Genomic DNA, 23,970 nt, shown 5'->3' on the forward strand with positions numbered 1-23,970 from the left:
AATTCAGAGTAAGAATTCCTTTCCTTAAATGAAGCCATATACCTGGTTTTGGCACAGGCAATAGGATATAAACCTACAGCTGGGGGAGAGATACTGTCAGCACTCCATTGGCTTTTCCTTTCTGCTGCAACTAACTAGTTTTCCCAGCTGATGCTGCAGGCAGCAGAAAAATCTTGTAGGTGCATATGAAATAAGCATACCTGATAACTGACATTTGTGACCTCACCCACATGTGAAATTTAATCTGGGAAGTGAATGGCTAGAGTATTAAACCTCTGCAACAGCTGGCTTTCCATACTGCTCCTTCCATTAATTAAATCTCTTTTGGACTGTTCAGGATAGATTTTATTGGAAAATATTGATTAGAGTATAAAGGGTAAGCATATAGGAGCCATCTGAGATCCACCTGCACAGAACCATTTGGAGGATTGGGACCCTAATTAGTAGGGTAGGTATCAAAGATTCCATGGGGCTCTGTGTGGACACAGGAGTCAACCTGTGTAGAACTACTGGAGGACTGGGGCCTTGGTTTTCCCTAAAGGTGTTGTGCTGCTGGGCACTGAATTGTGCTTGTTTCCTGTATCTAGGTAGAGTTAATTGCTTCCTGTCTAAACCATGTAAATTGCACCCAAATACCAGGATATTACGCACTATGCATGTATGTAATCATATTTGTTGTTATTTAATAATAGTAATAAAATCTAATGATCTTAAAGGAACACTCTCTATTTGGAAATAGCCAAATACATTTTCCAAGGTTTTAGTGTTCCAAGGTTTGAGGGTTGGAGATGCTTGCAAAACATAAAAGGGTTTTCAACTATAAAGCCTTAAACTTCCGTGATTGAAAGAAAAACAAAGGCTCAAAGATGGCCTCTATACATGTGGGGCTTCTATCCTTGGTTAAATGCTGGGCAATCCCACTTAATTCACAGGTGGAGGTGAATGTAGAAGTTGGATCTGAGCCTTTTCTCCTTTTAGTGAATAAGATTCAGACTGTTGATTGGCTGAAACCAAAGTCTTCTGCTTAGTGGGATGCAAGCCGTACCACACATGGGAAGTTGTCTTTATTTCTTCTATTTCTTCCATTAGTGTCTAAGTAGTAGCTTGTTCTGAATGACTGCAAGGATTGTCTCTTGTTCTTTCAAAAGGAAGTCATTCATTAGGATGCTTTACCTTTACTAAAAGACATGTTCTCAGCTTCAACATGGCTAGCAGCCAGAAAAGCAATTTCCCCTTTTTTTAAAAAAAAGGGGGGTTGGAAATCATCAGCTTATATCAAGAAGAGGTATTTCAGTTTTAAAGGTGAAATAACATTCACTCCTTTTACATGATAAATGGAAGAAATAGGATACATTAATGAGAGAGGGTAGAGCAATTAAAAATACCAAAAAAAAAAAAAAAGGTGGCACAGAACTCTATCCTCATGTTATCTTAAAGTAAATTAGCATGGGAGGTTAAAAAAGTCAGACTTCTTTTACTTCATAAATAACTCAGTTTTCAGTACTGGTTTTAGAAGAGAATATGTTACTTACCTGAACAACTGATAGTGCACTATTTATCACATGCTGCTTTCATTTGTAAGGCCATAAATTCTCTTGCTATGGTTCCCTGTAACTTGTTTCAATGCTAAGTGTAGCAATAAAATCTTGAAAAAATCTATAGATTCAACTTATAACACCCACCTCTGTATTTATCCTATCTTAAAAGAAGTAAGAGATAAGGTTCCCTAGAACTAGCAGATATAGGAATAATAGCTACTTAACTGTCTTTACTGCCATTATAAATTGACTTCTGGAATTTTAATGGATGAGAAAATAAAGCTTTTGCTTCCTACATAAAGCCAAAAAGACATCAGCTTTGAACATTGCCCCTAAACAACTACCTTCTGCAATATGCTTACATGGATAAATAAATAACGTGTGTTACTGAACTTGATTTGCATGTAGGTTCTGGTTGAGGTCAAAGGACATTTTGAAATCTTTGCAAATTGGTTCAGGCCCTTCAATTGTTAATCCTTTACAATGGGACTTTGTTTTTGTTTGAATATGTTTGAAAATCTATCCACTGTATCTGATTTACTGATTATGCATATAAGAGGCCCTCAGAAAATTTAGTAATAGTAATACAGTAGTACATTTATATACCAGTTACTTTTAAGGATCCCAAACTACTTTACAAGCTATATCCAACAAGGAATTATGTCATGACTGAAATGCAGATCTGCCAGGAGGAAAGTGCAGCCAGGTCAACAGCCACAATACAGCTCAGGATGGTGCATGCTAATATGTGAAGAAGGAATTTTGGTCACAGCTAACAGCAAATCTCTCCCCTTACTAAAAGTTTCATAGGATCTTCATGGTCCATGCATATGTATTTGTTCTTGCTCCAACTTTTTTCACCATATTTTCAAATGACTTGCCTCCAACAATTTCAAGACCATTCAAGTATGTAGATGGCATCTGCATAGCTTCAAAAGACAGACTTCAAAAAGGTTGAGGATAACCTGAACCACGACGTGGCAGCCATCAGGGACTATTTCAAAAAGTGGAAACATATATATGCCTAGTGTGTCAAAGACAGTGTCGTCATGCTTCCATTTCAATCATATCAATGCTTCATGAGCGCTCAACATATTCTTGAATAACTGACACATGACCCAAAACCAGTATATCTCAGAGAACTCTAACTCACATATTTACCTACATAGACCACTTTACCAAGGTAACTCGGAAGATTAAATAAACCTGCGGGCTCAACTTGGGCAAACACTGCACAGCTCAGTATTAGTTCTCTGCTACTCAGTTGAAGAATAATGTACAATTGTGTGGTGAGACTCTTCTTACGCAAAGGTAGCTGATGTATAACTAACTCAAATGATGACAATAATAACAGGGGCTGTCAAACCAACAAACATCAAGTAGCTACCAGTTCACTCTAATATCCCACCTCCTAACATCAGGCATTATATTGCAGCAATCCAGGAGATACCACAACGGCCACTTTTCAAAGATATCTGGGAACCATCTCACTACCAACTCATCAGCAGAAGACCAATCTGGACTATGAAACAATGATCTCTATGGTGGACACTGCTACTTTGTGGCAAGCAGAATGGGAATGAAGAAACTCCTTCCTCATCACATAGGCTGATGAGAGACAGCCTGGCTTCAAGCTGCCATGCTATCTCTGGTGCAAGCTCAAACATTTCAGATATGGGGTGGTGACATGTGTGGCAAAGGGCCACACACTAGGGATTCAGGATCAGTCTAGCTGTGGTGCAGTTGAGGACATCGCACACCTATTGAATAGCTGCTCCTCTCATGCTAGTCTATCAGGAAGACTTTCCATACTCCACTCTGCTGACTCTGAAGCTATTGAATGGCTGAAACCTGTGATGCCCTTTTGACATTTTTCTTTTATTATATTTTGCTTTTTACTTATATATCTTTGTTTTATCTCCCTACTTTATATTTTGTATTTTCAACTCTTTCCCATCTTTATTGTGTTATTTGTGCATTTTTTTTTAATAAAAATTGTCCATGCAAGCAGATGCAGACATCATCTGAAAGATTTCATGGCACTCTTGTTTGTGTTTCCCAAAAGAACACAGCCAACCCTGTCAGCATTCTAATTTATATTCCAAGAATCTAGAGGATTCCACTCCATACATTTTACCATTAACCCACCCTCTCTGGCATAGCATAAGAATTCAAATTAGTCTATAGCAAAATCTATTCAAAGGAACACAATAAGAATATATCCTGGTCAATGAGAAGCTTTATCCCAAAAATTAATAGTAAAGTATTTTTATTAGAGAACATCCAAACAGTTAGTCCAGAAGAATGCATTGCTATGTGAGGAGTCCTGCAATAGTCAGGTAAAATTGACCTCGGGTATGAGGGGGTGAGTGGTAGGGGGAGGTTTTGGATGTTTGCAAGTGTGAGTCAAGGGAAGGATGTACACATATGATTTTAGAAAGTATGTGTATCAAATTAGATCAAAGCAACACAAATTGAATGCTCAAGAATTCAATAGATCTGATGTAAATATTTTTGACAAAGAAGTTGCTTTAAAGATTTGGTACAAAATGCAGGTGGACGACAAGGCAAACAAAAATACTATATCACAAAATTCAGTTATGGGGTATTGAAAACACTCTTAACACTTGTTTATCAGAATACTCATGCCTTACTTGTTCTTCACAAGAATGATGTTTCTTGAAAGACTATTCGTAGAGCTGGTCAGAATTGATAAATATTTTCCTTGAAAATTTTTGAACCAAAATGAAAAATATTAGGATTTAAAAAAAATTGCATCATTTTTACATTTTTTCAGTTAAAACCTGAAAATGTTATAACTGTTTCTAGGTTTTCATCAAACAACCAGAAAGTTAGTTACCCGGACTATTAAAAATTTGCACCTTATTTCTATTCTTGGTTTGACTACCTGCAGCATCCAGCCAGATATGGGAGGAAATATTAATGTTTGTAGTGGTAATTGATGATGAAAAGTTGTGCATTTCTGCATTGGATCTCAGGTATAGAACATTGTTCTGTCCCATGGATCAACTCATGTTAGGACTGATTCTGCCATATTGAAATTAATGTCTTCACAACGACAGTTCCGAATTGTGACCTCTCTGTTTAAGGACGTAGTCAAGAATATGGTGCTTGCTGAAGATCTAATCCGTACTTCAGCTACAGAGAGATTCCTGTGTTGATCCCCAGGGATTTCTAGTTACCAGTGGGATGCGTGGAAAGGGTGTATTGCGTTGACGATACACCACAGAGTGGCAATAGTGTTTTTTACTAGCTGCAAGATCAGACCATAGCATCGCCCAAATCCATGTTTCACTACTGCATGATCTGAATTTCCCTGATACATACAACATCTGGCTGGAGACTCCTGAACAGTAATGCTGCTGCTGGCAAATTTTGCCCTATACTGTTATATGTTTTTATGTATTCCTAGAAAATCTCAGGAATGAGCAATAACCTTGCATGTAAAATACAGAACTAGGATTAAGGAGACTAGAGTTCATTCTCAGTTCTACCACAGACTTCCTCTGTGATCTTGGGCATGTCACTTAGGTCTTCAAGGCCCCACATTCTCCTGTTGCATGGAGAAATGAAGCCCATCTTCTGCTGGGATCCACATACAGTTGCCAACATTTAGTATGTGTTGCAAGGGACGATTGTTGAATTAAGGTGGGGATCTGTAGACTATTAGATCCCCAGCCACTGGATAGTTTTATGTCTATTGTAGTGCATGTTATAACTTCACAAACATTAACCAATTAGTAGAGCACTTTATAACTAATTTATTGTCAACTTTCCCCCCACTCCAGCACACACACACAAAAAAGACAGGGCAGAATTATTATCTGTTTCACAGATGTGGAAACTAAAGCAGGAAGGTTAAGTGACTTCATCAAGATCACAGGAGGGATCAATCTCAGACCCAGGATTTAAAAGCTGGGAGTACTTTGCTCTCAGTTCTGTAGTTAGACCACTAGCTGCTCAGCAGATAGTCCAGCTGAGCGGAAGGCAGAAGGTTGTGAGAGAGCTTGTTGCAGTCCTTGTGCCATTAACAGCCTGGGCAGCATTATTCTCCTTCCCCCCCACCCCCCCAAGCTGTGAATTAATCTTGGTTCTTATGAAGAAAAAAACAAAAGGACCTGTAGTGATAGGCTTCACAGAGCCCCCCAAATCCAACTTTGGATAGCTTATAACAGACTGTCAACCAAACTTGCAGTCAGTTAACATTGTGTTTGAATATCAAGGATACCTTCATATGGAAAAGAGCTAGAAACTTATTTTAAAAATAGAGGAAAAAAAGAAGAAGATGAAATTAGCTCTGAAATGTCTACGTAACCCAAAGCAGAAATTGGGCCTTGCAAGCTCCAAAGGCTGGTTCAGCAGGAGGGTGTCTAGTGATGAGAATATAGTTGCTGCCAGCTTTTTTCAATCCTCCTGTCTACGTGGAGTGCCAATCAGGGCACTACTTAGTGCCATTTATGTCTGTATCTTTACGATAGGGACACCAGCCCTCACTAAGAGGTGGACTGAGACCACCAATTCATTTTACACAGGCCACCAAATAGTCACCTATTGTCACAATAGTTAATACCCAGTTGTGGCCAAACTTTTATCTAGCAACTGTGTTGCGAAAGGCTCTTTATCCCATTCTCAAAACCAATCCCTGGAACCATGTAGTCCTCTGGTATGCTTGATTTAAGTGATCATGTAGCACTCATAAGGGAAAGCCAAGGGTCTAACAATACAAATGATTTCCACTAACTAATATGAAGAAACACTTAGGATGGTGAAAGCCCAGATGGGGAGCTATGGCTTTATAGGAGTTGAACTCTGTGTTATTACTAGCATCCTGAAAGTAATTTGTGACAATAAGGCAAGAAATAGGGGCTATCAATCAGAATGTCAGTTTCTGTTTTAACCAGAACACGTTCAGGCAACATATTGTAAAGCCAGATCTTTCAATGTGCGAGTTCAAGAAGCCTTTTTCTGCTGATTTGCAGCCTATGGAGGAAGAACACTTACTAGATGCTGGTAATGCTGCCTTTTTAATTCAGTGTAAGTTCATAAAATAAATTTCCCAGATAATTGGATGTGTCTTCAGTCCATGTACATGCTGGCTGTATTTTTTCCATAGATGCAAACCAGATTTGCAGCTTAAAAGTAACTACAGCGATAAATAAATATTGCTAATAATAAGCTTGTGCCAAGTTTGATGTCAAACTAAAATAAAGAATGAGAGTGGCCACTCTGAGTAATTGAATCTGTCAGTTCCTGCTCACTGTTCCCTAGGCCTTGATGGGAAACTCAAGAACTGCATAAACAAAATGTGGTCCTAAGAACAGTACTTTTAAAAAAAAAATCTTACTAAGGCTGAAATAAAAACCATTGGTCTCCAGATAGATTTATTCTTGTATTTTCTTCAGTGTTCTTCATAAATTAGTGGTCCACTTGGACCGCGTGTCTTCTTATTTTGTAATTGAAAACTCTTCAGATGTGCCAGGGCTTAAAGCTGTACAATTAACTTAGTTTAGACCTTTTCAATCAGATATTGGGCGTGCTATAGAAATAAGACTGTAATAAGAGATAGGAATTAATAAAATTTGGATCTAGTTAAAAAACAAACATCTGTTGGATTACTATACAAAGGTAGCATATCATGAAATGCAGTGTATTTTTGCTACTGCTTTCCTTTAACCCCCCCCCCCCTCACAATTTTTACTACACACAATGAAAGAAAAAATAAGATATTTTTTAAAAGTCATTGGATATTTTTAAGATACGGTGAAATCTGTAGTAAGCACCTTCTGAATATATGTTGCTAAATGGAAGTAGTTTACTAGTAGCCGGCGAAGAACTGCACTCTGTGGATAAAAAGAAAAGGAGGACTTGTGGCACCTTAAAGACTAACAAATTTATTTGAGCATAAGCTTTCGATGCTGTAGCTCAAGAAAGCTTATGCTCAAATAAATTTGTTAGTCTCTAAGGTGCCACAAGTCCTCCTTTTCTTTTTGCGGATACAGACTAACCCGGCTGCTACTCTGAAACTCTGTGGATAGAATGTCTCCCGTGCTGCTGTGCACAATTTTTTACTCTGGTCTGGGCATGCAAGACACAACCGAGCCCTGCTTTTCATACTGAACTGGGGCATGCAACTTCAATAGGAGTCTTGAATGAATAAGATTCATTAATTATTGTTTCAGAGTAGCAGCCGTGTTAGTCTGTATTCGCAAAAAGAAAAGGAGCACTTGTGGCACCTTAGAGACTAACAAATTTATTAGAGCATAAGCTTTCGTGAGCTACAGCTCACTTCATCGGATGCGATGAAGTGAGCTGTAGCTCACGAAAGCTTATGCTCTAATAAATTTGTTAGTCTCTAAGGTGCCACAAGTACTCCTTTTCTTTTTATTAATTATTGTGTAAGTTCATTGTGGCAGGGGAATGAGGGGGGAGCTAATAACAGTCTTCAAATATGCTAAGGGCTGTTATAAAGAGGATGGTGATCAATTGTTCTCCACGTCCGCTGAAGGTACGACAAGAAGTAATTGGCTTAATCTGCATCAAGGGAGATTTATGTTGGATATTAGGAAAAACTTTCTAAATATAAGATGTGAAAAAGCTCTGTCCTTGCCTCCATGGGTCCCGTGTTTCTTGGTGGATTTTGCTCGCCTCAGAGGCTCACTGTGACCCTCCACATAACCCTTCTTTCTCTAGAGACAAGGGTCACAGTCTACTGAGCCATTTTCATCATAAGACAGTAAGGGAGGTGAGGAGAAGTTATCCTTCCTTGGACTGTCTCTGTTGTCTCCCAGTCTCAGTGATTAATCAGGAGGCAAAGGGGGCGGGGGGAGCCCGGGCCCACCCTCTACTCCGGGCTCCAGCTATGATACCTGATCTTTTAGAAACATGACATGTATAATTCCCTGGGCTACTTCCCCCACAGCAGCCCTCACTTCCTCAAACTCCACTTCACCCTTACCTCAGGGCCCCCTTCCTTGTGCCTGATATGGTGTGTACTACTCAGCCTCTCCAACAGCACAACTTCCTCCCACAGCTCCTGACATGCACACCCACCTGACTAACCGGGAGGCTTTTAACTAGTTTCAGCCAGCCCCTGATTGGCTTCAGGTGTCCCAATCAACCTAGCCTTCTCCCTGCCTTCTGGAAAATTCTTAATTGGCCCCAGATGTCTTAATTGATCTGGAGCAGCTGCCATTTCACTTATCCTGGTACCAGGGATTTGTTTAGCCCTATTTCCACCCTTTGGGCCAGAAGCAGCAGCCAGCCTAAAAAGACTTGTGCAAGTGCACGTGTCCCCCCCCCCACAGCCTTGCCCTTTACTACCTGCCCCATTTGCCACTTGCAGCTTTACCCCCCTATGCCCCAGCCCCCCCTTACTAGCTTCAGTTTGTTTGCTCTGCCCATTTCCCTCTACAGCCTTTGTTTGTTTGCCCCACCCCAGCCTCTGAAGCTAGCACCTTGGTTTCCCTGCCCTACCTCCAGCTTGCTTAGCCCCTTGCTTCGTGTGCCCATGTCCCCTCCCATGCGCTTGTACCACTCCCCAATTTAGTTTCAACCCTTTGCACTGCACCCACAATGTTGTTGTATACCCCCCTCCCCTAGTGCAGCTAGAGGAGCCGGAATTCCACCCTGTGTCGGCGACTGACCCCAACCCCTGATTGCCCCCTGTCCAACCCACCCTTTTGGTGCCCTCCTCCCCTGGCTGCAGCCTAGCTGGGAGGAGCGGTCAACCTGCTTCCCCTTTCCCCTCCCTCTTCTGGTATCTCTCCTCACGATGTTGGGGGACGAGATGGGTGGGGCTTCTCCAGCAGCCCCAGCTACCCCTCCCCCACCTGCCCCTCCATCACCCCCGCCAAGCCTCTACCTCCACTGCCAAACCATCTGCCACCGCCCCCGCTGGGCATTATTCCATGGGGGAGGCCCGGTGCTACCTCTTCCGGGTGATGGGGCACGTCTGGAGGGACTACCCCTTGGCCCGGCAAGGAGGGGCATCTGGGACCCCGGAGCTCCGGCAGAGCACCGGCCCCATCATCGCCGGTGCCCATGGCTGCCCGGTGCCCGAAACCATCCCTCCTCCTTCCCAGTCCATCATTGCTCCCGCTCAGGCCCAAGGGGCACCTCCCAAACTATGCCCAGACGAGCGGGAGAGCCCCACCCCTGCTGCTTGCAATCTGGCGGGGCCTGTGGAGGAGGCCCCGCCCCAAGGGGAATCTTTCCTCCCTTGTGCTGTCCCACCATTATCCCCTCAAGTCCCTGAGCCATCACCTCTGCCCCCTGACACAACCCCTGCTAGCCAGCTCCCGGATGATGCCATGGAGGGCTGGGCCCTAGTCCAGGGGAAGCGGGGCAAACGGAAGGCTCAAGCTGCGCTCCTTCCATCTGATGCGGAGGCCCCCCAGAAGACCAGGAAGGGGGGCACCGATGCCGAGCCTTCTGCTCTACCCACGGGTATGTTCCATCCACTGGAGCTGGCTGGGGAAGATGTGGCAGCACTGGAAGGTGGTATCTCCTCTCCACGGGAGTCCCTCTCCTCCAAGGCCCCATCTAAAGCCTCAGTGTGCCCTGAGGCAATCGTCGCATCAGGTGCCGGCGGGGAGAATCCCGGGGTGGCAGAAAATGATTTCCCATCCATATATGAGGAGATTGAGGCCCTGGGTCTGACCCAAGTCACCCAGTGGGAGGATGACCCTATGCCAGCGGGCCTCGATCTGGGCGACTTCACCTCTGAGGAGCCCCCGGACTCCTCCATCAACCCGGCTGCAGATGGCACCCAGCTGAGGGCCACCGAGCCTGTTGAGGCGACGGCCAGTGCCAAGCGGCCGGGACCTGAGCCACCAGGGGCACTCCTCGTTGGTGAGGAGCATCGACCTCCTTCCTGGGAGGGGGCCCTACAGAAGAGAGTCCACCTCCTGATGCCGTGGCTGCCAAATCCACCATAGAGCTTGTGCCCAGCATCACTGAGAGCCCTCTCCCTGCCCAGAATCTCACGTCTAACCCTGCCGCTGCCCCTGTCCCTATCCTGTCCACCTCCCGAGATGTTATTGCTGCCCCGGGGCTGTCTCCTTCCCTTTTCCAATCGATGACCCCCAGGGAGCGGCCTTTGTGTTTACCCGTCCCGACCCACCAGGGGCTGCTATCCTCCGCCACCCCCTATCGCCCCAGCATTCGAGGCACCAATCCATCATGATCCTAGTCGGGGGTCCGCACCCTGTCTTCCCATCTCGGTGGGCCACGGGGCTGTACCAAGGGCTCCATCGGGGAGTAACCAGGAGACCGTAACCCCAGCACCCTTGTGCTGCGAGAGGAGTTGCGGGAGTTTTTAGAAGACGTCCGTGGCTCCCGCAACAAAGTCCAGCTTGCTCTCCAGCGATGGGGGGATTTTCATCAAATCCTCTGGGCCGCAAGGGCCCTCATGGGGGATGGTAAAAGGACCAGGAAGCAGGGCACCGTGGCCTACAAGCGGGTCCGCCTCTCCCGTGACTCCTTACTCACCTACGGGGTAGGTCACGGACTGCTGCGCGGCCTGTCAGTAGCCGCGAGCGTCCCTGCCGGCGAGGATCCCCCCCAGCCCTCCTCATGGCACTTCTTACCATCGCAACATTGAACACCCGTGGCTGTAGGATGGGTCTCCGCAGGTCCCAAGTGCTCTCCTTTCTTCGGGAGAGGAGGTACTCTGTGATTTTCCTGCAGGAGACCCATACGGATCCGACCGCCGAAGACAGCTGGCGACTGGATTGCGGGGACAGGGTCTACTTTAGCCATCTCACAGTTCGTACGGCTGGAGTGGTGACCCTGTTCTCCCCCGACCTACGGCCCGATGTGCTGGGAGTTGCCGAGGCTGTGCCGGGCCACCTGCTGCACCTCCGCATCTGCATGGAGGGGCTCGTAGTCAATCTAATTAACATCTATGCCCCGGCAGCGAGCCCAGAGCAGCTGCAAATCTATCAGCAGGCATCCGCCTTCCTCAGCACCTTGGATCCTCATGAGTGCCTGGTCCTGGGAGGGGACTTTAACATCACCCTTGAGGAGTGGGACCACTCGGGGACCGAGCAGAGCCCGGCCGCTGCCAGCGTCCTCCAGGAGATAGTCGAACACCACTCCCTGGTGGACATCTGGCGCGACCACCACCCAGATGACACTTCCACATTCACCTTTGTCTGGGTGGAGTCCCGTCGGTTGAGCCACTCCCGGTTGGACGGCATTTATTTATCATGCTTCCATCTTTCACAAGCCCACTCCTCCAGCATCCGGCTGGCCCCATTTTCTGACCGTAATTTAGCCACTGTGACAGCCTCCCTCTGCGCGGAGAGGCCGGGGCCGGCCTATTGGCATTTCAAGAACAGCTTGCTGGAGGATGCGGGCTTCGTGGCATCCTTCTGGGAGTTCTGGCTGGCCTGGTGAGGGCAGCGGCGTGCCTTTCCCTCGGCACGGCGGTGGTGGGACGTAGGGAAAGTGCGCTCCCGGCTCTTCTGCTGTGACTACACCCGGGGCGCCAGCCGACGGAGGGATACGGTGATAGAGCAGTTGGAACGGGAGGTCTTAGAGCTGGAGAGGTGTCTGGCCGCCAGCCCCGAGGATCCGCCCCTCTGTGGAGCGTGCCAGGAGAAGCGGGAGGAGCTCCGGACCGTCCTGGACCATCGGGCCCAGGGTGCCTTTGTTCGATCCCGCATCCGTCTCCTTCGGGAGATGGATCGCGGCTCCCGCTTCTTCTACACCCTGGAGAAAAAGAGGGGGGCCAAGAAACATGTCATCTGCCTTCTGGCAGAAGACGGCACCCCCCTCATGGATCCGGTGGAGATGTTCAGGAGGGCGAGAGCCTTCTACGCAAGCCTTTTCTCCTCGGATCCGACCGATCCTAACGCTTGCAGAGTGCTCTGGGAGGAGCTCCCTACGGTCAGCGTGGGCGACTGAGACCGGCTAGAGCTGCCTCTCACCCTGGCCGAGTTCTCAGAAACCCTCCGTCGCATGCCCACCAATAAATCTCCGGGCATGGACGGGCTGACCGTGGAGTTCTACCGCGTGTTCTGGGATGTCCTCGGCCCAGACCTAATCACCGTCTGGGCCGAGTCTTTGCAGAGCGGGGTCCTCCCTCTTTCATGCAGGTGAGCCGTGCTCGCCTTATTGCCGAAGAAGGGGGACCACTGCGATTTACGAAATTGGCGTCCCGTCTCGCTCCTCATCACGGACTACAAAATCGTGGCAAAAGCAAGCTTGCTGTGGCTAGGGTCCGTGCTGGCGGACATGGTCCACCCAGACCAGACCTACACCGTCCCGGGCCGCAGCATCTTCGACAACCTATATCTGGTCTGGGACCTTTTAGAATGTGGGTGTAGGGATGGTCTGTCGTTTGCCTTCCTGTCCTTAGATCAGGAGAAGGCGTTCGACAGGTGGATCACGGGTATCTGCTGAGCACTCTGCAAGCGTTTGGCTTCGGACCCCAGTTTGTGGGTTTTCTCCGGGCACTGTATGCCTCCGCAGACTGTTTGGTCAGGCTTAACTGGACCCTGACCAAACCGGTCAGCTTTGGGTGAGGAGTAGGGCAGGGGTGCCCCCTCTTGGGCCAGCTGTACACTCTGGCGATCGAGCCCTTCCTCTGTCTCCTCCGAAGGAGGTTGACAGGGTTGGTGCTGCGGGAGCTGGAGCTGCGGCTGGTCCTGTCAGTGTACGCTGATGACGTGCTCCTCGTGGTCCAGGACCTGGGCGACTTGGCGCGGGTGGAGGCTTGCCAGGCCATCTATTCGGCAGCCTCCTCCACGCGGGTCAACTGGTCAAGAGCTGTGGCTTGGTGGTAGGGGACTGGCGGCAGGCGAGCTCCCTCCCACCCATGCTTCAGGCCATCTGGTGGAGCACGGGTCCGCTGCTTTATCTCGGTGTTTACCTTTCTGCCACGCATCCCTCTCCGCCGGAGAACTGGCAGAATTTAGAGGGCGGGGTGATAGAGCAGCTCCGGAAATGGACAGGGCAACTCCGGTGCCTCTCCCTTCTAGGGAGAGTGCTGGTGCTTAATCAAATAGTCCTGTCCATGCTCTGGTACCGGCTCAACACCCTGGTCCCGGCCCCGGGTTTCCTGGCCAACCTCCGGACATCGATTTTGGACTTCTTTTGGTCAGGACTGCACTGGGTCCCTGCAGGGGTTCTCCATCTACCTCTGGAGGGCAGGGCCTAAAATGTCTGCTTACTCAGATCCATGTCTTCCACCTCCAGGCCCTGCAGAGGCTCCTTTATGGTGCAGGTAGTCCGGCATGGAGCATACTGGCGCATGCCTTCCTGAGCCGCTTCCGAGGGCTCCGATACGACCGGCAGCTCCTTTATCTCCATCCGAGAGGTCTTCCGCGAGACCTCTCCAGGCTGCCGGTCTTCTACCAAGACCTCCTCCGGACCTGGAAACTCTTTTCAACTCTTTTCCAGGTCCGTGGCAGCCACCGAGGGGGCAGATCTCCTCGCGGAGCCCCTGCTACACAACTCCCAGCTCCGTGTGCAGATGGCGGAGTCCCGCTCGGTGCGCCAGAGGTTGGTCCTGGAAGAAGTCACAAGAGTCGGAGACCTCTTGGACTATGACCGAGGAGACTGGCTGGATCCCCTGACGCTCGCTCAGCGCATGGGGCTCTCCAGACTGTGTAGTCCCCGGTGCATACTTCAGGAGGTGAAGGCTGCTTTGCCGCCCGCTGCTCGGGTTTATCTCGACCGGATCCTGCATGAGGGCACACCCCTCCCACCTTCTACCCCAGGCCCACCGGACCTTTTAATTGGACCCCTGCCCCGTGGACCCAACCGACCCCCTCACCCCTTCACTGTAAGCCGGCCGCACGAGATGCAGCTGGTCTGCTTTCAAACCTCACCAAGAAAACATCTATACACGCTCGTGCTCCACACCCTTCATGCCCTCACCCTCGTGTCCCGCCCCGATACAAAATGTTGGGACCTCCTGCCACTTTTGGAGGGTGAAGAGCCCCGGTGGGCCAGTCTATATTCCACCTTAGTCCTGAGGCCCGCCAGGGATATCAGTTGGTGGCTCCTTCATGGAGCCGTGAGTACGGGCATGTACTTGGCACGGTTCACCTCAATCCCAGGCACCTGCCCCTTTTGTGGCGTGAGGGAAACCGTGGCACACATATACCTGGAGTGTGCCAGGCTGCAGCCCCTATTCCGGCTCCTCACCAATATTTTATTATGCTTTTAGTTGCACTTTTCCCCTCACCTTCTTATTTATGCATTCCCTATCGGTGGCCCCACAAAGTCACGGGATCTCCTGGTCAGTCTCCTCCTGGCCCTAGCTAAAATGGCCATCTATAAAACCAGAGTGAGGAGGTTGGCCGATGGAGTCTCCTGTGACTATGGGGCCTATTTCCGATCCTCAGTCCGTTCACGTATCCGGGCAGCGTTCCTCTGGGCGGCGTCCTCTGACTCCCTTGACGCCTTTGAGGAGCAGTGGGTGCTGTTTGGGGTTCTCTGCTCGGTGTTCGTTCGACCCTTTGACCACACATCTGTCCCTGTTATTTCATTAATTGTCCCCCCGAATTAATTGGAATCTAGGTCCTGTGGATCCCCCTTCTAGGCTGTGGGGGGATCCTTTAGCAGTGGACGGACTTCGCCTGCCCACTTCCCGGATCCCAAAAGGACTACTCTTCCATAGCCATCTGGCCTTGCCCTGTCACAAAGAGTAGTGAAGCTCTGGAATAGGCTTCCAAGGGAGGTTGTGGAATTCAAGTCACTGCAGGTTTTTAAAAACAGGTTAGAAGGTGAGGCATGACCTAGATTTACTTGGTCCTGCCTCAGTTCCAGGGGCTGGATATTATGATCTCTCAAGGTCTCTTCCAGCCCTACATTTCTATTATACTGTGACTGTATTATGACTGTGTATGTTTGTACAGCATGCAGCAAAATGGGCTTCAATCATGATTGTGGTCTCTAGGCACTACTGTAATACAAATAACACTACTTATTGCGAACTGGAGAAACAGGACACATTTTTGACTTCAGGTTTAAATTGTGTATATATAAATAAACTAAAATGATAGTAAAGTGAAGGCAATACCGCCCCCTTCCCCCACTCTAATATGGTATGGGAGCAGAATTTTTCTGGAGGGAATGTTTTCAAAGCTCCAGATAAGATGTCTGGAGTGGAGGGGGAAAAGGGACCTTTAGGTCTGTCTTCACCGTTCTTTATGTTTGTATGCAATTATTTTCTACTTTGCAGCCTGAGCAGTGAATACTATATTGAGACCCATCCTGACTGCTGTATCATATCTCAGCATTAGTCACATCAAATTACATTCCAGTTTCTACATTTATTTTGCTAATTTGGCTGCAGTCTGACAGAAGTTATCATGTTTGGCAGGATTTGTTTTGACACTGAATGACTCCACAAGTCTTTGCTTGCAAAATATGACAGTCCACATGCTCATTTTAACTTTCACTCCATTTATTAGTTTAGTCATAAATGGTTTTATGTGCCTCATATGAATTTTATACATTTTAATGAATTTACAGATGGCCATTTATGTGACCTTTGATTTACAATTTATGAATATTTCTCTTAATCAAGTTTTGTACACAGGGATATTTGGAGAATGTTCTTTATATGAATATGTAGATTCAGAGGCAAATTGACTGAAACAGGATAATTCATCATTTCCTATTCTTCCATTTTAAAAGTTTTTATCTAATCAGGAAGCAAATGCAATATCACGTTACTTAGGCACCCAGTCCATAGCATGAAGAGGCAAAGTGAATGATTGGCAAACAACACCTAGAGTGAAATTTATTAACAAATTGTACATAATGTGTGGCTGTGTAATCCTGACTTATGCTGGTGAGTACTTAAGGGGACTTCTCACATGAGTAAATGCTTGCCAACATGAGCAAGGGTTGCTAAACTTGACCCAAAATAATTTTGAATAGTGGGAAACTCTTACAAAAACAATTTGAGAAAAGAAAAAAAAATTGTTGGAAAACTTATTCATAACAAATCATTTGTAACTATTCTGTATCTGTAACTAGTCTGTATCTGTTCCTTTGTTTGCTTTTGTTGGTCACATTTATACTTTGCTTTTGTGTTGGATGTCCTTTCTGAGCAGGGTGTATGTGGAAAATTTGAAATGAAATTTGAAAATCTCCAAGTTTGCAAAGCTGATTTTACTTACACACACACACATACATGAAGTTTCAGTTTCCAGCTCAAAAGTGATCCTATTTTCAAGCAAAAACCTCATTTTCAAAATTAGAAATATAAAATTTCATTTTGACTAAGATCAGTTTTCAAACGGAAACATACAAACTCTGAAATCCAGCAGCATTTACAGATCAAAGTAGTAACTGATAGCTCACAACATGGTGGGGGTACTGGTTGAGGAGGTGTGTTACATAAACTACCAAATCAGATGAGGAAATAAGATGAATTGTTCTTTAAACATCTATCTACAACGTGTAAAAAGAATAATTGCATCATCATGAGGGATTTCAGTCTGGGCAACATATGCTGGAAATTTCATGCTGCCACTAGTAAAACATTACTGGAGTTCCTAAACAATATTGATGATAACATTCTTACACAAAAAGTGTTGCAACCAGCTAAGGGTAACTTTATATTGGATATCATTCTGATGGATAAATATGAATTGATCACTGAACTAAAAATTGATGGTTGCCTAGGTGCAAGTAATCGTGATCTGATTTCATTTGTTATGTACAAAGAAAATACAGTCCTCCTGACCAGTAATGTAGATACATGGTGCTTTAAAAAGGTCAGTTTCTTGAAGCTCAAAGCAATCAACAAAATTGTGAAAAATTTGAACATAAAAATACGAATGACAATTGGAAATTGTTTAAGAATGTTTTATGTGTACATTTTTAACAGTGATGGTAATTTAACCATTGGGAAAAATTGCTAATGGATGTGGTAGATTTTCTTGCTGTCTTAAAATCAAGATTGGGATATCTTTCTAAAAGATATTCTATAGCTCAAACAGCAGTAAAGGACTTGTTACAAAGATTACTTTGAGGTTTTTTGGCCTGTGTTATGCAGAAGGTTAGACCAGATGATCGTAATGGTCCCTTCTGGCCTTAAAAGTCTTAATCATTTTTTGGAGAAAATGACACTCGCAGGTGGCAGAATGACCCAGGAAAAACTTTCCCACAAAATACTGTGGAAAACTATTTGCTATTTTCATACAGCCTTACTGATGGCTTTTGCAGTGTTAGAAGGCTTTTCCTGGTGCTCTGGTTTATTGGACGTTATATGCAAGATTTATATCTAACCTAACAGAGTGTTGTTGTGCTCCCACCACTTCATTGAAAGCCGAGTTGGACAAAAGTGACTGGGAAAGCCCTGCTGGAGGTGCACAAAAGGAGGAGCAGTAGCTAAAGTTCATACTCCCCATTTCCTAGCAGGCATACCCTAGAGTTGCAGCTCATAGGTCAGGAGGGCAAGCTGAGCTCCCTGCAGCATAGTCACATGGTGATCTGAATTCCTGAGAAATAACAGTCCACCCATACCTGCTAGCCTCCTCATTGAGGAATAGACTTAGAAACTGAGGAGGAGATGGCCAGTGGCAGCATATTGCTCCAGAGGGAGGGGCTGGCTCTTTGTATTGATATACCCAGATCCACAAGGATGGAGCCTAGTTTCCCTGTAACCCCTAAAGCTTTGCTGGGTTTCTAATCCACAACTTTCTCCCACTGATGTGATGTAAGAAACCTCTCCCTCTGGAAGTGGGGAGGCACAGGAAACTCCATGAAGAAAAGCATGTGGAGGTTCCACTGGACTGTCTCTCCTGCCTGTTTCCCCCTCCCCATCCCCCATAGGAGGAGGAGAATAAATCTAACAATAAAAAAGTAAAAATGCTTTTTACAAATCTCAAATGTGGGTGATTACATAATAGAGAATCCACTGGAAACCTGAGGGAAGAGCGGTACTTAGCAACATCAACACAAGGGGCTGAGGGCCATGCACACCTACCCCACATTTTGGCTGGCCTCTCCTTGCCTCTTCATTTTTTTCCCCCATGTAGCAGAGTCTGGAAAGAAAATATGAAATTGTGTAGCTGTTCCAATAGCAGCTGCATGCACTGGCTGTGGAGAGAACTCTGGGGTTCATGGCAATTCCTGAAATGTGAAAGGCTGTTTAATACTCAAGTTTTAATCTGATCCCCAGGCTTCTTCCCACTTGGACCACTCCCACATAATGTTGTGCGCAAAATTGCGAACAGAATGAGAGAGGAGAGAAGGGGAAAGTGGCTCTTTGCATTAATTATTTGCAGTCTACAACTCAGGACAGCTGCTGATGATGGATTTTCTCCTTTGCTTCCTGTTTCATGTCTCCTTCCTCACTTTTCCTTCTCTTGTTCTCTCTTTCCCTCTTCTTTCCCTTTTCTCTATGTCCACCCTTACTTCCCTTCTTTCTCACTCTGTCACTCCCACACACTCCTTTCAGTCTTCATCCTAGCTCCTCAATTAAATCATTTACATTCCTACTTTCCAAACCTCTCTTCCCCTTTTTCCCTTCCCCCTCCCCCACCCCATTCCATTCCCTCACTTTTTGTCCCAATTTCCCCTCTAGATCAGTTGGCCTCACTTCCAACCTGATTTCCCACCCTTTCTGACCTGTTCCATTTCTCCCCCTTGCTCTCTGGCCCTCTCTCCTGCATCACAGGTTCTGCAGCTGCAGGAATCTGAGACACTCTCAGCCTGGGTGGAAACTGCTTACCGCAAGTGCAGGAGGGTGTTGCAGGTGCAGATCTGGGAACAATAGTTCTTGAAAGCAGGATATGAGAATTTATATTTAAATGAAAATTGGGACATCTGGTACATTCCATCCCTACCATTCCATACCTTTAGGTACAGCAGCTATTATGAGTGTCACAAATGTGGGTAATTTCACATACCATAGTAGTTAGAATGCACCTAGAATCCTATTTTTGACGTCTCCGACTCAAGGAATATTTCCAGCACACCTCTGAACAACATACTAAGCCACAGAGACCTTCCTACCAACACTACAAAAAGAAGGATTCTGGGTGGACTCCTCCTGAAGGTGGAAACAAAAGATTGGACTTCTACATAGAGTGCTTTTGCCGACATGCATGGGCTGAACTTGTGGAAAGGCAGCATCACTTGCCCCATAACATCAGCCGTGCAGAATACAATGCCATCCACAGCCTCAGAAACAACTCTCAGCTCATAATCAAAAAGGCTGACAAAGGAGGTGCTGTCATCATCATGAATAGGTCGGAATATGAACAGGAGGCTGCTAGGCAGCTCTCCAACACCACATTCTACAAGCCATTACCCTCTGATCCCACTGAGGATTATCAAAAGAAACTACAGCATTTGCTCAAGAAACTCCCTGAAAAAGCATAAGAACAAATCCGCACAGACACACCCCTAGAACCCCAACCTGGGGTATTCTATCTGCTATCCAAGATCCATAAACCTGGAAATCCTGTATGCCCCATCATCTCAGGCGTTGGCACCCAGACAGAAGGATTGTCTAGCTATGTACAGGTTTCAGTTGGAATTAATTTGCAAACTGGATACAATTAATTTAGGCTTGAATAGAGACTGGGAATGGATGAGTCATTACACAAAGTAAAACTATTTCCCCATGTTATTTCTCCCCCCCACCCCACCCCCCACTGTTCCTCAGATGTTCTTGTTAACTGCTGGAAATAGCTTACCTTCCTTGTCACCATGAAAGGTTTTCCTCCTTTCCCCCCCCTGCTGCTGGTGATGGCTCATCTTAAGTGATCACTCTCCTTACAGTGTGTATGATAAAACCCATTGTTTCATGTTTTCTGTATGTGATTATAAATCTCCCCACTGTATTTTCTACCAAATGCATCCGATGAAGTGAGCTGTAGCTCACGAAAGCTTATGCTCAAATAAATTTGTTAGTCTCTAAGGTGCCACAAGTACTCCTTTTCTTTCTGGCTATGTAGACTCCCTCCTCAGGCCCTACACGACCAGCACTCTCAGCTATCTTCGGGACACTACTGACTTCCTGAGGAAACTACAATCCATCGGTGATCTTCTTGAAAACACCATCCTAGCCACTATGGATGTAGAAGCCCTCTACACCAACATTCCACACAAAGATGGACTACAAGCCATCAGGAACAGTATCCCCGATAATGTCATGGCAAACCTGGTGGCTGAACTTTGTGACTTTGTCCTCACCCATAACTATTTCACATTTGGGGACAATGTATACCTTCAAATCAGCGGCACTGCTATGGGTACCCGCATGGTCCCACAGTATGCCAACATTTTTATGGCTGACCTAGAACAACGTTTCCTCAGCTCTCATCCCCTAATACCCCTACTCTACTTCCGCTACATTGATGACATCTTCATCATCTGGACCCATGGAAAAGAAGCCCTTGAGGAATACCACAATGATTTCAACAATTTGCATCCCACCATCAACCTCAGCCTGGACCAGTCCACACAAGAGATCCACTTCCTGCACTCTACAGTGCTAATAAGCAATGGTCACATAAACACCACCCTATACTGGAAACCTACTGACCACTATACTTACCAACATGCCTCCAGACCACACCTTTCATCCAGACCACACCACACGATCCATTGTCTACAGCCAAGCTCTACGATACAACCGCATTTGCTCCAACCCCTCAGACAGAGACAAACACCTACAAGATCTCAATCAAGCATTCTTACAACTACAATATCCACCTGCTGAAGTGAAGAAACAGATTGACAGAGCTAGAAGAGTACCCAGAAGTCACCTACTACAGGACAAGCCCAACAAAAAAAATAACAGAATGCCACGAGTCATCACCTTCAGCCCCCAACTAAAACTTCTCCAACACATCATCAAGGATCTACAACCTATCCTGAAGGATGACCCATCACTCTCACAGATCTTGGGAGACAGGCCAGTCCTTGCTTACAGATAGCCCTCCCCAACCTGAAGCAAATACTCACCACAACAACACACCACACAACAAAAACACTAACCCAGGAACCTATCCTTGCAACAAAGCCCGTTGCCAACTCTGTCCACATATCTATTCAGGGGACGCCATCATAGAGCCTAATCACATAAGCTATACTATCAGAGGCTCATTCAGCTGCACAATTACCAATGTGATATATGCCATCATGTGCCAGCAATGCCCCTCTGCCATGTGCATTGGCCAAACCGGACAGTGTCTACGTAAAAGAATAAATGGACACAAATCAGACATCAAGAATTATAATATTCAAAAACTAGTCGGAGAACACTTCAATCTCTTTGTTCACTTGATTACTGACCTAAAAGTGGCAATTCTTCAACAAAAAACTTCAAAAATAGACTCCAAAGAGAGACTGCTGAATTGGAATTAATTTGCAAACTGGACACCATTACATTAGGCTTGAATAAAGACTGGGAGTGGATGTGTTATTACACAAAGTAAAACTATTTCCCCATGTTTATTCCCCCTCCCTCCCCGCCCACTGTTCCTCACACGTTCTTGTCAACTGCTGGAAATGGCCCACCTTGATTATCACTACAAAAGGTTTTTTTTCCTCTCCTTCTGGTAATAGCTCACCTTACCTGATCACTCTCATTACAGTGTGTATGGTAACACCCATTGTTTCATGTTCTCTGCGTATATAAATCTCCTCACTGTATTTTCCACAGAATGCATCTGATGAAGTGAGCTGTAGCTCATGAAAGCTTACGCTCAAATAAATTTGTTAGTCTCTAAGGTGCTACAAGAACTCCTTTTCTTTTTGTGGAAACAGACTAACATGACTGCTACTCTGAAATCCCTCAAGTTATACAGACTCCCAGTTTAGCATACCTTAGAAAGAAAGAGGTAAAGATGTGAATGTGAAATTCACCAATGCATGCCACTTGCAAGCACAGAGTTAAAATTACCATAGTCACCTCAGGGGAGCAGACAGATTTCAAATTTCAAATATTTTGTTTTAAATTCAACCCTGTTATTTAGATCTAATAAAAACAATACAACCCTTCCCCTGAATACCCTCTGTTAATATGGGACATGTAGTACAGGGCCAAATTTATAGAGGAGGGTGAATGAAGTGCACATATCATGTACTTGCGTACATGCCTACACTTTCATGAATACAGTATTTAACAGGTGTTTACTGTACAGGTCTAAAGTTCTGATCCAGTACCTCCCTGGACTAGGCCCTTTTACCCATTTGTGACAATTATGCATTAAATCATTGTAATCATGCATGCAAATTTCAGTGTGCTAGCAAGTGTGTGTTTTTACACCTCCAAGTGTGCTTCTATCTAGCTAAAATTTGGCCCTGCTGTTTTGCAATCTGCAGCCAGCAGAGGGAGCACAAGTTAACAATCTCTCCTCCTACTGTGCCTTGTGCCTCATCAAAGCAATGACTGAAACAGAAATAGGAAGGCATGTTCATTTCAGCACCATTGATAACACTATAGACAAAATAATTGCCGGATGGAGGAGGATGAGAATAACTAAGGAGAGGAATGTTTACTTTAAGCTTCTGAGAGGATCATATGTACAGTGTAGGTTAAAATATAAACTTGCAAAAATGCAATTAATGGAATCTGTTTAACCCAGAAATTGTTTTTTGTGGATTTAAATTAGAACGTTGAACAAAGATTCTTTTTAACAAATAAACCCTTTGTTTCTGTGAAGGCCAGTGTACTGTTTCTCTCACAAAATGATACCGGGGTAGTGGAACTGCATTCTACTTTATGCTGATCTCCCTTTTCCTATGTGGGATTGAGGCCAGCTGCCTCTGAGGAACCCATCCCCCTTGTCCTTATGCCCCTGGAAGACCCTCCACACGCCTAGGACTTGGCATGAGTGGATGGGGGAGTGGAAAGTCTAGAGCGTCTAGGAGAGATATATCATTTATCCTTGGTGAGAATGAGCAAATCTACTACCAAGTTTATGCAGCTGAAGGCTGAATGCGTGTTTTGGTGGATCCCTAGAGTAGCAATGGTTTGTGGAAGCCCTGGCACCACAGGTCTTTTTGAGCCATAATGGCCATGGATCAGTGGAGCACTTGGCTCTGGGGCTGAGGAGGAAGCCATTTGCAGAGATATCCCTGTGTTTTCGAGCAGATTTACATGTGTCTGTGTGGAACTAGCGGTAACCCTGAAATTTGGAGATTTAACGTTTGTTCCCCTGGAGGGGGACTCCAGAAAGATTACCCTCCCCAAGTCCTACAGTCCCCCTTGTTCCTACAGTCCCTGCTGCTATTCTATAGGATAAGCAGGTTTTTGAACAATATTACTATGCATTGCTAGTACTTTAAATATGCCAATTGAATTCAATGGTGCAGCAGTCCCAGTCATTTCAATGAGATGTTTAGTAATGAAAGAGTACTGTGAAGAAGCTAATCAAACCATTCATGCAAGACAATGCTCCATCCGTACCACACAGAGCACCAGTGC

Source organism: Dermochelys coriacea, chromosome 1, assembly GCF_009764565.3.
Source record: "Dermochelys coriacea isolate rDerCor1 chromosome 1, rDerCor1.pri.v4, whole genome shotgun sequence".
NCBI classification, from domain to species: domain Eukaryota; kingdom Metazoa; phylum Chordata; order Testudines; family Dermochelyidae; genus Dermochelys; species Dermochelys coriacea.